The sequence below is a fragment of the Mixophyes fleayi genome, chromosome 1 (assembly GCF_038048845.1).
Source record: "Mixophyes fleayi isolate aMixFle1 chromosome 1, aMixFle1.hap1, whole genome shotgun sequence".
NCBI lineage: Eukaryota > Metazoa > Chordata > Amphibia > Anura > Limnodynastidae > Mixophyes > Mixophyes fleayi.
In genome coordinates this window covers 293250013-293268852 of record NC_134402.1, presented here as the reverse complement: position 1 = coordinate 293268852, position 18840 = coordinate 293250013, and positions in this window count along the sequence as shown.

Genomic DNA, 18840 nt, shown 5'->3' with positions numbered 1-18840 from the left:
ATTATACAACACTGTATACGACCCATGGAGGGAGATGACTACTGATGTCATTTTGTGAATCCTGTTTCATGAAGATTGTTGGAGAGTCATATTTATTGCATGTGTTAGTATACAACCTTTATTCTTCGTAAGAGGTATGTTTTAATTTTTTATTTTCATGCACTGATTATGCATGTGAATGGTAGAAATGGTAATTGTGAAATGTCTGTTCATACATTTATACCATAGTAATGTGCCATGTTACCAATGCTTGTCTGTTTTTAAACATTATGTGTCAGTTGAATAGTATTATCACCAGCTTGCATACAATAGTATTGTGTGTTTAATTATTTTTATATTCTTCAGTCTTGTCTATGTATTCTACCATATCTGGCTATGTAGTAACATACATATTTTTTTATTTTACATTTTGATTGTCATAAAATTTGTTACAATTTTAAATTTTCTGCAATTATATTTGTTTTTGTGTTTTTTGGCAAAGATATAATGAGCCTGGCAAGGCCACTTTTTGGTCTAAGTATGTTTATTAATGTACAAGCAGACTACAAAGCTTGCAAGTCATGAGGTAATTATTTATTTGCCCCCTTCATCCATCTTTCTCACATATAGCCAGTCATGGACATGGCACAAGTGCCTGAAGAGGAGGGCAACAGGTGTCAACCCCTCTGAAACCAGCAACTAATCCACCATCGCCGTCCCAGGGAGCATATCTTTAGGCCACTTGTCAGCCTCTTTGGGATGTCAGTCGCTATCAGCTTCCACCTCTTGTCATCATGGACACCCTGCGCTTTGTGTAGAGTGACGTAGAGCCAATGCGCAACATCCCGACAGTAATACCGCCTTTGACCAAACTGTTGGCAGTATTGCACTTTTGAACCACTGGTTTCCTTCTGACCACAGTGGGGGTCACTGCAAAATCCCAAGCCACCCCCAGTCGTCTGCTAAAGGTTGTACTGAGGTCGTTCCTGACGCGACTCAGGCAATTTATCTATCTGCCACTCGATCAGGAGTCCCTTGTGACCATAAAGCGGCAGTTTTCCATCATAGCCAGCTTTCTGCATGCTATAAGGGTAGTAGATGTTACACATGTAGCCTTGGTCCCGTTGGGTGTAAATCTTTCAATTAAATTTAGTCATAAGCATTTCCACTTGATAAATGTCCAGGCTATATGCGATGCCGCTCTCCTAATTTGAGACCTGGTTGCTATTAGGTACTATTCTAGGTATTATTTTATATTTCTTCATTACTGAACACTAATCTTACTATACACTATAATCAGAAATGGTAGGTCTAACACCATTGTAAAATATTAATACTTTTTGCAATATAGTGCATGTTACTATGCAAGGGGTGGAAATTATTGTATTCTTTTGTATGTAAGGAAAAGACTACCTGCTTTTCATGTAGCACACAAATACTTTATGGCTGTATATTTACAATGAAATTTAAGATTGATCTACCACTTGCCTTAGCTCAACTAGAAATCTGTACCCACATTTTAAATTTACCTCCACCTCTAATGCAACAATATTTTGGCAATAGGAAATTATCAACATTATATCCCTTTGATTGCCTTAATGAATCAAGCCTGTGTACTCAAATGCCAAAGTACCATTACAGTTACAGCATGCTATGTTAGAAGATCTCTTGACTTATTTGCATGTTTTCTTTATCATTACTAATATTTGTTATTTTGTCTTTCTCGTCACCCTTCATAGGAGACAACACGTACTCTTTCCACCCTTAGCTTCTCACTCCACTTATGAGCCCACACATGGAGCAGGAAGTCATGTACAGCCACCAGATTGGCTGCAGAGAGGTCATTTGGCCTTTTGAAGAAATGATTTAGGTGCCTCAACCAGCCTGGTGGCACTTTTAAGTATGCACCGAGGACCGTATGCGACATCATTGCTCTGTGTGTGGTGTTTCATAAGGTCGCAATTAGAAGTGGGGTTCCTTGGGTGGAAGAGGCCAAGGCTGCTGGCAGAGATTAGGAAGACGTCGACCCAAACCCTCCTGACTAGGTGTATGCTGCTTTGTTTAAAAAATATGTTTTATCCATCTACTTTGCATGTGAGTAATTTTAGGATATTAACAAAAATGTAAGCCTTAGGTTAAATGTACAAAAACACCAGAGAAATGTTTGTGGTATGCTAAAAAAATTTGTATATTAATACAAACACAATCCAAACTGCACATGCAATAAATTCAAACAAACAGAAAAAAAATCATCTTTTTTGGGGTCTCTTGGCCCTTGGTCCTAAAGTTGATGATGCCAGACCTGGCTTCTGGTTACCCGTGAAAGACAACAGTGTGGAAGAAGCAGAGGCCATTGGGACAGCAGATAGTGGAGATGCAACAGAGATTGAAGTGCAGCAGATGACGGGTGTGTGGCAGAGGTGACTAGGGGGGGCGCACTTGGCAGAGGTGGCTAGGGGGGGCAGCGGAGGTTCGTTAAAAGAGGTTGGTTGGTTAAAAGTGGGTTGTTGGGGAAAAAAGAGGTTGTGAACCAAGTTTTTTAGGGCCTAAAATAGGTTTTTGTAAAACAAGTGGATTTGGCCTGAAGAGTGTAGTAGGGCAGCATGGTTGGTGATGATCAGCAAGGTAAACAGGGCAAGGATAATGTGTCTGAGGGTTTTGTGTGGGAAGGTTTGGACAATGAATAGGACTGAGGAATTGTGTTAATAAGGAAGGAGAGAATACATGTGAAATTAGTGGATGTTAAGTCAAGCTAAAACCTTTCATTTTCATCATCATCATCATCATCATCAATTATTTATATAGCGCCACTAATTCCGTAGCGCTGTACAGAGAACTCATTCACATCAGTCCCTGCTCCATTGGAGCTTACAGTCTAAATTCCCTAATATAGACACAAACACACATACAGACACAGAAAGACAGAGGGGAAGACAGACAGACAGAGAGGGAGAGACTATGGTCAATTTTGATAGCAGCCAATTAACCTACCAGTATGTTTTTGTAGTGTGGGAGGAAACCGGAGCACCCGGAGGAAACCCACGCAAACAGAGGGAGAACATACAAACTCCACACAGATAAGGCTATGGTCGGGAATCAAACTCATGACCCCAGTGCTGTGAGGCAGAAGTGCTAACCACTAGGCCACTGTGCTGCCACATTTCATTTTAATAAACAATGTATTTTTGCATGTACCTCTGTGGGATAGAGTTTTTAATAGGGGTTAGGGTGATCCGGTGTCAATCCTGCCCACCCCTTGCACCATATTTTCATCTATACAGGCTAATGCCTTGGTGCCCAGGGCACTGAAGTCTAATTTGGCAGGGGGACCACCGCCTGTTGCCTGAGCGTGCCTGCGGTGGTCTCTCGACTTGTCCTTTAGGTGATGATTATAGTCTTGCCAACTGTGTGAAATGTCCAAAGATAAGAAATTTACAAGGTATATACTCATAGTTGTGGAGAGATAGATTTCTCTCTCTCTCGATTTCAATATATATATAGATAGGGGTAAACGCAGGGTTTCTGTAGGGGGTTTTCTGAAACCTTGATTTCGGAACAAAGCAAAGCAAAAACTGACGCAATAAATCCGAAACAGACAGTTAAATTGTTTTCCATATATATATCAAATACAGACAGTTGAGTCCTAAAATGTTGTTTATTCACATAGTCTTATCTAATAACCAGATTAGAGTAATATTATATTTAAAAGAGTAAAATGGGGGGATTTTCTACACACTGTACAAAGGCATTTTACCTGTGGTTAAATCAGCTGCATCTACCACACAGTGTGTGTGTCAGATATGTACTGTGATGCAGTAAGTGTTAGGAACCCCAGCAGCCAGTACCACAAAACCCGGAGTCTACTCCAAAAGTCTGGTTTTCACTGTTGCCCCTAGTGGTGGGGACAGACTTGGCTGCAGACAAACCGAGGGTCGTGAGATGTGTACTGGCTTGAGGAGAACCCAGGAACGGAGAGAAATGGCAGTCCTTGATACCAGAGAAAGAGCCGAGGTCAGCGGTCACTTGCAGAAAGGGATGGTCAAAAACACGCCAAAGGGTCGGGGTCACGATCAGGTCAGCAGAATCCGGGGTACGGGCCAAAAGATCAGGGACACAGGCAAGACGGCAGAATCCAGAAACAGGCAAGGGGTCATACACGGGAAGTCAAAGTTCTAAAGGCAATACACCACTGAGGCACAGGAGCAGGCTAGGCACAGGAGCACTGAGCTATAACCGGCAGGGAGGTTAAGCCCTCCCTGCCTTATAAAGCAATACTGGCCAATGGGAAAGAACATGCAATCAGCCCTAGGGGCTGTCTACTAGAACACCTGCTCATTCTGCTCATTAGCGCGCGCGCTCGGCTGCACCTAATGCCGGGACGTGGCGCTATCCCCTGCAGCGTCCCGACCATTGCCTAGGTCCGCTGTGTGGTTGATGCTGCTGACTGGACTGCAGGTAAAATGCCTTAAGGAATGTAGGACTATATTAATCACTTTGGAATCCATATTCATATCAAAAGGATAAATGCAGAGAGTTGTCTCTATAAAGCCTAATATAATTAATTGAATACTATCTGTGAATTCAGAGGATAATTTCTCCCCTTCCCCTACTCATTCACTCAGCATTCAAACTCCAATAGTAAAATAACAACCCCTTATAACATGCAGACTGTGACACACAGACAGGACAGACAATGTCAGAAACAAGAGACTTAGACACTGGCAGAACAGACACATATAAATGCCCCCTCATAGTGGCAAAATATCTTAAAATTGTCACCCAGGAAAAGGCAAATGAGATGTTGCTAGGCTGGGAACAAACTTCCAGACTTATTAGACTAGAAGGGTGCAGCAGAATGGCTCTCCTACATATTTTTAGATGGAATTAATATAAATAGTGTAGAGAAGGTAGGGTGGATGCACTAGGGCAAAGATAATGCACAAGCTGCTTAGAGAGAAGGAGTTTAACCAGACTCCTAGTAATTCTGGCAGGCAAATAGGGTCACTAAGCACTCAAGTGCATGTGTAGGATGGGACGGTATTAACTTGTGTAGAAGATGCAGGACGAGGCTAAAAAGAGCCTGTAGCAGGAATGTCTGAACAGATGGGTACTGATAGGAAATAGGTTAGATAGTGAGTAGTGTGTACTTCACTAATGCATGGAGATCATGAGGTGTTGGTCGTATGGTTAAGGCCCAAAATCAGCACGGGTAGTGAGACAAGAGCATAAAGCAAAAGCAAAAACAGTAATAAAACGGTAATGACAGTGTTAACAATGATGACAATAATGGTAATAACAGTGGTGATAATAATAGTGGTGATGATTGGCGGATTGAGCAGTATAATGTCACTGCTGAAGGGCAGATAAACAGGAATTGTTGGTTGTATGGTTAACGATCAGAATCAGTACGGGTCATGAGACAAGAGCAATGATGTAACCAAAACAAAAGCAAAAACAGTAATAAAAACGGTAATAAAAACGGTAATGACAATGATAGCAATAATGACAATAATGTTAATAATAGTAGGACATGCAGGACAACCAAACACAACCAAACACAGCTCCACCAAACCAACCAGCAACTTCGGCTCCAATTCAAATAGAAGCACACACAAAATAGAAGAGAAAATGACCTGCGACTCCACAGGATTCATCTATCTCCTCAAATGCCCCTGCGGACTACAATACATAGGAAGAACAATTAGGAACCTGAAGACAAAAATCCTAGAACATATAAGAAACATAAGAAAAGGAGTACAGAACCACAGTGTTTCAGAAGCCATGGGAGGAGGCGACTACACCAAACTATTATCAAAGGAAGAGGCCAAATGGATCCACAAGTTGGGAACCCTCACCCCAAAAGGCCTCAACATAGACTTCAACCTAGGAATTTTTCTAGAAGTATAAACAAACCCCCCCTTTGCCCTATCCCATTTTATCCCTAGCCACATCCCCCCAAATAAAATCCCACAGTCCCCTATTACCCATTCAAGCCCAAAAACCCCATCGCCAACGCCAGCACCACTTTAAACCTCCTAATTCAAACCTCTCTTAAACACCCACCGATACATTAGTTATTACTCTTCCCTACTTATAGACTAATCAATTAATTTAAATAATTTAAATAAATTAATTAATTAATCCTTCATACCCCTACACAAAATTAATACATCTATTACAATTTTTAGACCCCCACTTTACCAGCTTCACAAAAATAACCACACACCCCTTCCGCCCCCATTTAACCACATAGACAACATCTAACATACCAATACCTTATCCCAAGTTGTAATCTAGAATACTCATCAGTATATATACTAACTATTCATATATCTAGATTAGTCCTAAACAAATAAAGAATAAAAAATTAAAATTAAAATAAAAATAAAAATAAAACAAAATAAAATAAAAAAATAAAAATGAAATACTGGCGGTGAAGTACTGTATAGCAATTTATTGGAGATACGAAAAACACACTTACAACAATGTGCTGGATACAAGGCGGATACAGCTGGTAAATAGGAGTGTGTGTCTCTAGCTCCAAAGCGTTTCGTCCAGGAACGGACTTTTTCAAGGTACTTCACCATGTAGATTCATTTCTTCCTCTGAGTACCGGCTACCACGCACGCGCGACTTGCAGCGCCAGCACATCCCGAAAGAGAACCCAATACGGAGTGCATAGTGCTTGCACAGGGGAACAATACCACACACGACGTCACGCCTGTCTGCCTACACACAGACTACTGTTGATCTGCCCTTCGGCAGGGACATTATACTGCTTAATCCGCCTATCATCACTACTATTATTAACATTATTGTCATTATTGCTATCATTGTCATTACCGTTTTTACTACTGTTTTTATTACTGTTTTTGCTTTTGTTTTGGTTATATCATTGACCCTTACTGATACGACCAACACCTCCTGTTTATCTGCCCTTGGGCAGTGACATTATACTGCTCAATCCGCCAATCATCACCACTCTTATTATCACCACTGTTATTACCATTATTGTCATCATTGCTAACATTGTCATTACCGTTTTATTACTGTTTTTGCTTTTGCTTTTTGCTCTTGTCTCACTACCCGTACTGATTTTGGGCGTTAACCATACGACCAACACCTCATGATCTCCACGCATTAGTGAAGCACACGCTACTCACTATCTAACCTATTTCCTATCAGTACCCATCTGTTCAGACATTCCTGCTACAGGCTCTTTTTAGCCTCGTCCTGCATCTTCTACACAAGTTAATACCCTCCCATCCTACGCATACACTTGAGCGCTTAGTGACCCTAATATAAATAGTGGTTTTATTTAAAAATTACTAAACTATGATGTGTCCTTTTTGCTCCATATGTTTATTTTATAGTTGAGTTTGCCTGCAAATATTGTGAGTTCCTGGTATTGAAGAAACATAAACCATAAATTCCAGTGCGCCAGGTCTTGGAGTTCAGTGACTTCACTTGTCATTTGGATCCAGGGAGAGTTTCCTTCTATAATGAGTTACTTAATAAACTGTTATCAACTACCTATCTAATACAGTATATTGTTTGAATTTCTTCTATTATTTGCTCACCAGAGGGCGCTTCCAATTCTTCAAAATTGCAACATAAGAATTTATCCTGATAACAAAGGTGTTTCTTGGTTGGCTGCTATTTTGTGACTGTTAGGTTTACATTAACTGTATGATTGGTATTCCTGGTTGGTAGAGCCTGTCTATCACTTATTCTTTTCTGTTATTAATGTGTTTAAAAGACAACTATCTTACACAAGTGGTAGAAGAATCAGCTAAAGTATACTGCTGGACACGGCATTATCTAATATAAACATATGCTATATTATATCTAATGTACAGGTGTGGGGCCATTTATAATAGTGATCAAAACATGGTAAAATGTGACTTATGCTTGTATTTATAATATATAATCTTATAATAGTCATGTAATATTAATGTATAATATTTTAAGGTAGCTACAAAACACTATGAATTTTAGCTAATTGAACCATGCATATGTTTTTGCGGTGGAGTTACAAGTGGAGCACATTGGGTGAGATGGATACACTGTGGTCCTGTGCTAATACAGTTCATGGCTTGCTCTGCTGTGTGAATTTCATATGCTATGAAGACCTCACTTTTTCCACGTAGGGGTCATCATTAAGACCACCTCTTTTCTGCATTGGTTTGATTGCTCCACTGCTGCAGGATTTCTCATGCCAATACCCAGGCAGAACTTGGAACTACCAACTATGGGTTGCAGAAAAATGTACTGCATTATCTTCATTTCACCTGTGCAGACCTGCATCAGGAATGTATAAGGAACTTCCTATGAATAACACCTGGTCAGTTTATTGATCCTTGTCTCTGTTAACCAGAATTCTGAATCATGAAACTTTCTGTCTGGTATCCCCATGCTTTGACCCCTGGCTTATGGGCATCTACATCTCTGTCTCCTGACCCCTGGCTCTGGGACACCTACCTTGCCTGGCTCTTAACCCCTGCTCTCGATTGACTCCCTCTGTGGCTCTGGACCCCTGGCAATTCCTTGCTATACTTGAGTTCCCACTCTCTGTACTGAAACTCTGTACAGTACACCTTTTTCCCTATAAACTATCTTTGCCATTGGAATCCACCAAACCAGTTATCACTATACAAGTAACAAAAACCCCGACACACCCACGATAATCTTATACTGACCACTCAATAGTAAAACTTTTAAAGTATAGTGAATGGCATGATCGATGCACTTTGTGTTAGATGCTCAATCATTCCGTTTATCAAATCCAAACATGCTCCATCTGGAATGTTTAATGCTATTAATATGGATGTAATGAATGTCACTAGTTAATTTAAATCTTAAAGATCAAAAGATACATTTTATTTCAATTAAAAAATGTTGTAGCGCAGTAAATTAGAGAATGGCATACTTAAAAATACATAATATTACCTTTTTTAAATTTAAAATGTTATGCCATTTCTGGCATAACAGTCTTTGTCTTTCTACAAGCCATTGACCTTAACATATTCAGTACAATTTTCTGCCCAGTTTCATCTCTTCAAAATAATTCTGCGAGAGATAAGAGTTGACATATTCCATTGCTAATATAGTCACTGACCTGTTAAATTCTTAGTTTTTAATGCAAAAAAAGCTCTAGAATACGTGACATACCACTTAAGGCATTAAGCATATAACAGAAGAGACAATATTTTAATGTTATTCTGATTTTTAACTTTTATATTGAAATATTATGTTATTTTATTGCATTTAATTATGATTATATTTGTGATAAAAATTATGCATGCATACTTTCCATTCATTTGCTCAGTAAAGATAACCATAGTCCCACAAAACCACTAGAACATACTTCTCATGCAGCAGATATGATAATGAGAACTTCCTGGAGGTTAAGATCACATATCTATTAATTTAAGACTCTTACATATTAAGTTAAATTCCTAAACTTACAGGGAGTGATCACTGGTAATAGATGGTGCTGCTGTTATAAAGGCTGCAAACATTCTTAGCAAACGTATAGCTTTAGAAATCACTGTTATTAGAGTTTTTTTTATTCAGTGAAAACATAGCTACAAAAGCTTTTTATCTGTAGCACACATGACTATATTAAACCTATTAAAAACTATCTCATGGTTAGGTAGAATTTTAATACTCAAGATGAATGTGAGAGACCAAGCAAAATGAACTCCATTTTATTGTTCTTGTACTTTTATTGTGTGTATTATAAAATGCTGTAGTAACCAAGGCAAAGCCGGGATATGTCTATATACATATATCAGCTAGGCGTTGTCTCAGTGCTAACTGCGCATGTACTGGAAAGTCCCCTGTAACTTCACTGCTTTACGCCTGCATACAATTAGTGAAACTACTCATAGCTGTACCAATAAAAAGTTCTTAATTATATTTATACCTTATATGATAGTGATATCCGGCACCTTTAGTTTCCGCTCTATAAAAGCTGCGACACAAGTTGCCTCATCCTGGACCGTCGATAATGGTGCCAGTCATTTGTCTATCCAGCGAGAGAGAGAAAGAGAGAGAGAGGGAGAGAGAGAGAAAGAGTGGGGCCCTGGATAATTGCTGATTCAACACATTACTAAGAGAACTATCAAAGCTAAGTATATTATTATTATATTTTTACTTGTTTGCAATAAAAGATTGATATTTGAACTTTGTGGTCATGACTCTTTAACTCCTTGCAACCAGAAAGGACCTGAAAACGTTTCACCGGAAGCAATGAATCTCCTGCCTCATCTGTTCTATCTCTTCCAGACCCTCCCAGTTAAAGTGCCTAGATCCACTCTGTCACAATTACATTGTTGCTTCACCCAGTTGTTGTGCAAGAATAAGCCCCCTATATGAATTTTTCTAACTTGCATAGGGCCACCACTAATGGCAGAAGAGGCTTTCCAGACATCTGTTTCTACTACCTTGCAACTCACCTCAGCCAAGCTGTAACTTGGTTTGCAGACAGGTATGGTCCGAGATGGGTAGGTCTGGAGTCCTCCTTCTGTAAAATATCCTCCTTAGTATCTACATTGGGCATTCCAACTAGAGAAAGGCCCACTAGTGAAAGCTCATCTAGTCACTGAATTTACCTGTAAAGTTTGGGTGCACTGCAAATTCCATTTTGGAGCTACTTCCTTTCCCTCCCATATCACACCCCTCTGGAATAACTCTGACTTTTCTCCAGGACAATGTATGTCATGCTTCCAATCCTGGCATGAGAGAGGTATCAGGATCGTTCAGGATGTTGTTGACACCGGTCATTGCATCCTGCTGGCTACCCCGGCAAGAAAAAATAGTTTTCCCATCAGTCAGCCCATTTTTTAAACCTACAGGTGAAACACTTTGTCAACTCTCTCCCTGAACCTGACATTACCAGGTCTCTGACCCCCCTAGAGTCTCTGTCTGTTTATGATCCTTTCCCAAAAGGTATTATCATCACTCTCTACATTCTGCTCATTTCTGAAAAACAAGCTGCTGTCCCTAAACATTGGGAAACTGAGGAGGACACCTGTGCCACAGTTAGGGAAAGAGTTTCTAAGTCTTCTATATCTTACCTTGTAAAAGAGAATGCCTATAAATTATATTATAGGTGGTACCTGGTTTCAACATGGTTAAAAATTATTTATAGCAAAGCTTATGAGCAATGATGGAGGGGTTGCTGTGAAATAGGACCTTTTGTCCATATCTGGCAGGACGTCAGATATGTTTTGGGATAGTGTAGCCAGCATTATCAGCAACATTACTAAAGTCTCGATATCTAAATCCCCATAATCCTACCTTCTTGGCTCCCCACTGGAATGGACCGGATAAATATTCTGACAAACTTTCCCTACAAATTCTCAATGCAGCCAGATGTTTGGCTGCGAAACACTGGTAATGTCCAGACACCCTCTTCCCAACAGCAAATCATCAATAAAATATGGTACTTGGTGTCTATGGAGAATAGACATCACTGGTAGTTTAGTGCTCCAACCCACCGCATTTACTATAGGACTTGTGTGCCTGTGGAAAGTGAAACATACTCTGTGAGGTTAACACTGAAATAATCCTGGATGGTTTGAGAATTCTCATCAAATTGGGTTTTATTGAGTTGCATTGCTTCATCTAGACCAAATTTTAGTGGTAGTGCAATAGTGACTTATATAGAGGTGGCAGCATAATCTTCTGATATCTGCACCCAAAAGATGATTAGTCACAGAAGAGGATATAAATATATAGTCTATTCTGTAATACATATTGTGAGGACTAAAGTAGAGAGTAAAAGCTTGTGTAGTACTATTCTTTAGGGAGCACGTATCATAAAACCCAGATTTTTGTTTAGAAAATGATTATTTGTTTCACTGATTGAGTTTGGTTACCTGATTCAGGACTTGAAGTTGATCTATTAAGGGTCTGATCTAAAGCTACATTAAAATCTGCCCCAAGGATTACATGTCTGAAACTTTTGATAATTCAGCAAAAAAGTCATTATAGAACTTTTGGAGGTATTGGGAGCATATATGGACGCAAGAGTAATTTTAATGTAGCTAACAGAACCAACAGCAATGAGATATGACCTATCTTATTTGTAATTGTTTTGATTGGTGTGAAAGGAATTTTCTTAAGATTAAGAATCCCAACTTCACGGTGCTTGATTACAGCAGAGGCAAAGGAAGTTTAATGAAACCATTTGTCATTTATAGATGGATAGACACTCTGTTAAATAAAAATATTATCAGATATCATGTTGTTAAACTCCCCAAGAGCAATTATTCGTTTATTAGGAGAGTTTAAACTCTTAATATTAACTGAGTGGACTTTTATGTCCATAATGCAGTAAAAATAACAATGCAGATGAGTGATAAGAGACTATTAGACAGTATTTTCAATGCAAACTGCTGGCCATTCCCTCACCCCTCTCTAGGGAGAGGGTGGGGAAATTGAGGGGAAAGAGGATGGAGGGGTGATGAAAAGAGAAAGTAAAGCAGGGGCCTTAAGGACCCAAAGCCTACAGTATATGCAACAATAGATATGCAAAAATAAAAATTGATGCATTTTCAAAGTACAAATGGAAAATAATTGTCAAAGTTAAGAAAAGCTTATACATCAGGGGCATGGATAAAAGAAGAGGTGAAATGTAATATCCCTCTTTCGCCAGAATTTTTTCTTCTTTCGATATCCCAGGTACTATAAAATATCTTCATAAAATAATTCATTATATCTGTTTGCTGCGACTTCTCAAATGTTTACAGAATGGAGCACATCACTGGCATTATTAATAACTCCTCTAAAACATTTGGTAAAACATGGCTTTCCTGACTAAACTATTACAATGCAGACGACAAGTTTTGAAATAATATTTCATAATGTTAACTGTTAATATAATTTATTCATTTGTCTTACTCCAGAAAAACTTGCTGCCCCTTATCCTCCCCTTCCATAACCCTCCTTATTTTTACTTCTCATATATATGAATAATGACAATATGCTGCTATTCAACATCCTTAATTTATTATGTTTATGATGATATTTGTTACACTTATTTCTTTGATAAATTGCTGTAACATTTAAGTAATGTTTATCTTGCACTGTATACTATGTAATATGGAACATGGCACTCCTCGAATGTTTGAATGTATATGATAAGCAATATACTTTTTGTCGTGCAAATATGGATAAAAATTTATAAGAATTCTTATATTATACACCCTGCAAAATGCTGATTATGAACAAATAGGGGCATATTAAATTGTCGCAGGTTTCCGCGGCGTTAAAACTACTACCGTTATTACACTGTTTAAAGAAAAAAAGGAACAATAGCAACCTGTGGCTCACTTGGTATTGTAGAACTACAAATTCTAGTATGCTGGGACACTCCAACTGCAGAAGAAGGGACACATGTTGTCTAGCTTGAATGTATACAATGCTCATTTCATACTGCTTGAGCCACCTGTGGTTGTCCAACTAGTCTGAAACTACAACTTCCAACATGTTCAACATGCTGAACAGCCACAGGTTGCCCACTTCAGATGTATACACAGTACAGCATATTAAAAGAACAGTATTTTGAATTAGTTTGTAAACTACTCATGTTTTTTTTCATCCTTGTGAACCTACTGCTTTCCACTGACAGACCCGGCAAAGCTATCATCTTAAGCAATGGAAAGTAAAACAGGGTGATTTCATTGTAATGCTATCCACACATGCTTCTATATCTGCAGTCATATCTGGCAATTGTGTAGACTTAAAAAAAACCTCCTTCTCAACCACAGAAAAGATATGACTGCTCCTCACAAACAAGGCCGCCACCAGGGGGTATGGCCGGTACTGCTGTGAGAGACCTCTCTGTCTGTCCGGGCTCTCTGGACCTTCTGGGCCTCTCAGTCTGACTGACCGTACTGCCCCTTCTTCTCCGCGATACTGCAGCTCCGCCTCCAAGGCTCTGATAGGCTGGGAGCGTGACGTGGTGACGTCATCACTGCGTTCCACGCTCCCAGTGTATCAGTGACTGCAGCATTGTGGAGGAGAAGGTAAGTTAATTAGGCATTTTATATGAGAGGGGCAGATAGAAGAGGGGACCTGTCATTACTTGTGCTTGGGGGGGGGGAGAGAGACATTAACCACGGGGGTGGGGGAGAGAGGGGGATATTAACTGTGATTGGGGGGAGGGGGACATTAACTGTGATTGGGGAGGGAAGGGGGCATTCACTGTGATTGGGGGGGAAAGAGGTACATTTACTGTGATTGGGGGGGGGGAGACATGTCATCTATTTTAATAGCATTGCCTCTTTAAATGACATCATCATCATCATCATCATCTATTTTATGAAAAGCAACCAATATTTAGAAAAATGTTTATCACTGAATTCAAAATAATTTGATCAATATTGAATTTAAAATAAACTGAATTTTAATACTTCGAATTTCATCCAAAGCCTTTGAATTAGTATTTGGATTGATTTAGTGAGTGCACTCATACTCAATTTTCATTATGTTTTCCCCCTAATAAATCTGCCCATAAATTCTAAAGAAATAATTTGTATTTGCACAGTAAAATTGCAACTGTACAATTTCTAAAATTGTAAGCTACAGGATGCAGCTGTTCAGCCATTTAAACATTCTCATAGATGCTCATTGTTTTCTGAGCTAGCAAATTTCCCTTCTCGTGTTTATTGAAAATTCTCTCTAGTTGTTAGGTAGATAATGTAGCCACTCTCTCATGAGAAATCTCTAAATACAGTGATGCTTGCAAAATTTGATTTTATCATCCATGCTCAAACATCAGAAAGAAGATATAAATGGGCCCTTAAATATGATGATTCACAAACTATCAAATAGTTTGTCTATTACTCACACAAAGCTGTTGGCATCTTAAAGAGTGCAATCAGCATTCTAACACATATTGACCAGCCCATAATACAATTAGAGGGAAAACAATATAAAGTACTAGTTCTTGTCCTACTGAAGTCTCAACTCACACAGAACACACATTAGTTTTATCGCTAAACACTTTATTGTATAGATTCCATATTAATGGACACTGTATACAAAATTAATCTTGCAGGCATATACTGTATACAACTGAGAGCAATTAATCTATAGTGCTTGAGGCACAGATAGTTGCTCATATATTGTGTATCTGACATAATATATGTGTTCCCCACAGTCATGTCACTGTCATGTGATCCCTGACATCAAGGGATTCAAAGTGCCAGTGTGAATCCTATTCACACTAACTTGTCATATAATAGAAAGTACCAGCACAAGTAGATATTCATGCTGGCAGTTCAGTTTCACTTCCTTTAGGGGTAATGCAAAGGTTGTGGGAGTATGAGTAGCACTGGTTGTCTTGAGTAACCAGACAGAAAATTAAAAGTAGATTAGAATCTTGCAGATGTCAGTAGGAATTTTTTTGGTTTCGGGTCTATTAGAAAAAATTAGATTTGATTAGAGGTGATGTAAAAAAAAAAAAAAAAAGATTTAGGGCTAGATTTACTAAGCTGTGGGTTTGAAAAAGTGGGGATGTTGTCTATAGCAACCAATCAGATTGTAGCTTTCATTTTGTAGAAGGTACTAAATAAATGAAATCTAGAATCTGATTGGTTGCTATAGGCAACATCCCCACTTTTTCAAACCCGCAGCTTAGTAGATCTAGCCCTTAGCCTTTAACCTGCTTTATAAATTTGAATATTTGCAGGTAAAGCAGTATGTAACTTGCTAATTTTCATGAACTTTTCACAATGTAGACATATTGCAAATTAATTTTTCTTGGGTGACGACCACTTGTTTGGTACATTTGGTGTTTTCTAGGCTTTATTAATTCTGAGATTGGAAAGCAAGAGTTAGCAGTGACTTCTGGAGTAAACACGTATGGATCTACAAGTTAATAAAACAGTGCATTTCCTTATTAACCAGCTGTTGTACATAGGTGAATGCTGATAAATAAATGGCATAGGATGATGGGAGGACATCCACAGTTCACTTATAATAAAATGGACATTAATCGCAGGGTTCAGGTCCATGTGCTTGGATTTTTTTAAGCTCATTGTTGTTGTATTCTCATTTTCATTACTTTTAGGAAGTAAATATTAATTCAGGTGACCTAGATTGAACATATTTGGTAGGATTTAGAGTTGAACCTAAAAATATACCTTTTGCTAATGCAAAAAAATATGCTTGCACTATTAGGTTTCCATAAATGTATTTTTAGTTGTACTGCAACTTAAAATCCAGCAAATAGAAGCGGCTTGAATTAAAAGGTTTTAGCTGGAGCAATGATATACCAGTCATCATCATCAACTTGGAAATGATGAATGCCAGATTGTTACAATGTAAAAAAAAAATTTGTTTAAATAATTGCACCCTGCAAAAAAAATAAAAATCAATAACCAGCATTAGCACTAGCACTATAGCCTGGAGTTGGTTTCCACAAATGCAGAGGAACAATGAGAATAGGGTACCTCTGCTAAAGTGTTAACTAGCACCAGCTAGGTCAAGCTAGATCAGACCCAATGTAACAGGAAATCCACAGTGTCGGGTCCCCCTGTCATTGTAGATAGCAGCCCTAATCTGTTCAGGCTAGGACCTCTAGGGATAGCCAGCATAAAACAAGTGAACAGGGTTCATTCTAGAACCCCTCAGGCCGACCAACTGAACAGCACTGGGGATCTTCCCTGCCCCCATGGGGCTGTGGGTGCTTAATAGTAATTGTAAGCAATAGTAACCCCTTGAGTTGCTAGTATGCCACTGCAAATATGCCACTGCAGTGGTCCCAGCTATTGTGGTACTAAATGTGCCAGCAAGCACTGGCAGCTATTGACTAAGCTTGTGGGTAGTGGAAAACCATTTCCTCATTGGTTTGCAATTGACAAGACATTCTGTTTAATGTCAACTATAGAGCCATATCAACTTGATTTACAAGGGAAGGACTTCAGTTACTTACAATGTGTTATGTGCACTGTAAAAGACTACACCAGCAATATAATAAAATTGAACCTTCATATATAACTTTAAACAAAAGATTGCTTTACATTACGGTATTTGGTCCCGCCCCCCCCAGTGTAAAATGACGTCACAGGGGGGGCGGGACCAAATACCGCGATTCACGGAGAATCGCAGCATTTTGGACCAAATTCTGCCCACTTCACTAGGAAGTGGGCAGAATTCGGGAGATTGCCATACTCTCCTGGGAGTCCATGAGACTCACCCAAAATGCGGTAGTCTCCCGGACATTCCGGGAGAGTTGGCAAGTATGGTATTACTGAAGTATAAAATATACTTGAAACACTTGAAGTTTATGTATTTTTCTACATCTGTCCAGAATGCTAGTTTTACTATTAATTTCCTGGGAGTTGAAGAAAGGAGCTTCTTCACTATGGTGCAATAAAACTTACGTTTTACCTTTATTTATTTCAACAATTATGTGTGTAACTGTTGACGGTTATATAAAAATGCTTGCACCTTGCTTTACTTTAAGGTCAGTATAAGAGGTAGAATACAATATGTTATTTGTTTCTAATAAAGACAAGCAAATCTCCTGTGGGAAGGAAAACGACAGTTGTTTTGATAGTGAATCAAAGGACAGCCAAATAATTGACAAAAGAGCCATAGTCTGCAATGTGAGAAAAGGTGGTGATGATTTTTTACTTCAAATTTTGTTACTTCCAATTGTACAATAACATGACCTACAACTGAATCTATGTATTTATATTAAAAGCATGAGCATGTCATTGTGTAACCTATCACAGCTTCTTGTAATATTTAAGCTGTTAAAATATTTAAGGTCTTGACAGTACTTTCTTCTATTTAAATCAAACAAGACAATTAAGATTTTCATTCCAACATTGTGCTTTACTTCCTAAGCTGAACACTGTATATAGACACCCACTGAATGAAAAACACTGGTGTGATGAGTAATTGCTTGCCAGCTAGTCGACAGGGAGAGAGCTGACACTATGCTGCACATATTTCATGAATAATGAGAGGATTTTCAGTTCTGTGAAATCACTGTCTATTGGGTCAGAAATTTCACATTAGTGGATTCAGCAGAGCAGATCGGTGTCAGAAAGACATTCTTTCCTCAGGTAAACATACCTTTTGCTTCAATAAACTGTCATATCTTAGTTGTAAGTAGAGAGCAGGCGATCACACTTCTGTTAGCACATGCCTCAAACAGCAGCAGTACTTGTATTTAAGATTTACCTTTATAGAGCATGGCATACTGTAAACTGTCAATTGTGCCACTTTAAAAGAGACTTCCAGAATACACATAGAATTACTACATAATATCTAGACAAACATGCAAATCCAGTTTAACAATACGTTTAATAAGAAAAGTTAAAATACTTAATGTACAGCTGTAATACATTTTGTATTTAAAACCAGATTTGTCCTTGCTCATGCAAAGACAGATCCGACTGCTCAATCCAAGTGCCAAGCGACAAGCTCTAAGTCCTAGTTCGTCACATGGGCCTCTGCTGAATCTTTGCTGTTCAATTTGCTTGCATTAAGTTATCACAAAGCTAAGTCTGACATGTGAATTTGTAAGCACACAGAGACCTGGGATATATTTACTAAACTGCAGGTTTGAAAAAGTAGAGATGTTGCCTAAAGCAACTAATCAGATTCTAGGACCTGATTCATTAAGGATCTTAACTTAAGAAACTTCTTATTTCAGTCTCCTGGACAAAACCATGTTCAATGCAAGGGGTGCAAATTAGTATTCTGATTTGCACATAAGTTAAATACTGCCTGTTTTTTTATGTAGCACACAAATACTTGATAGCTTATTTGTACACTGAAATTTAAAGTTGATATTTGTGTGCTACATGAAAAAACAGTCAGTATTTAACTTAT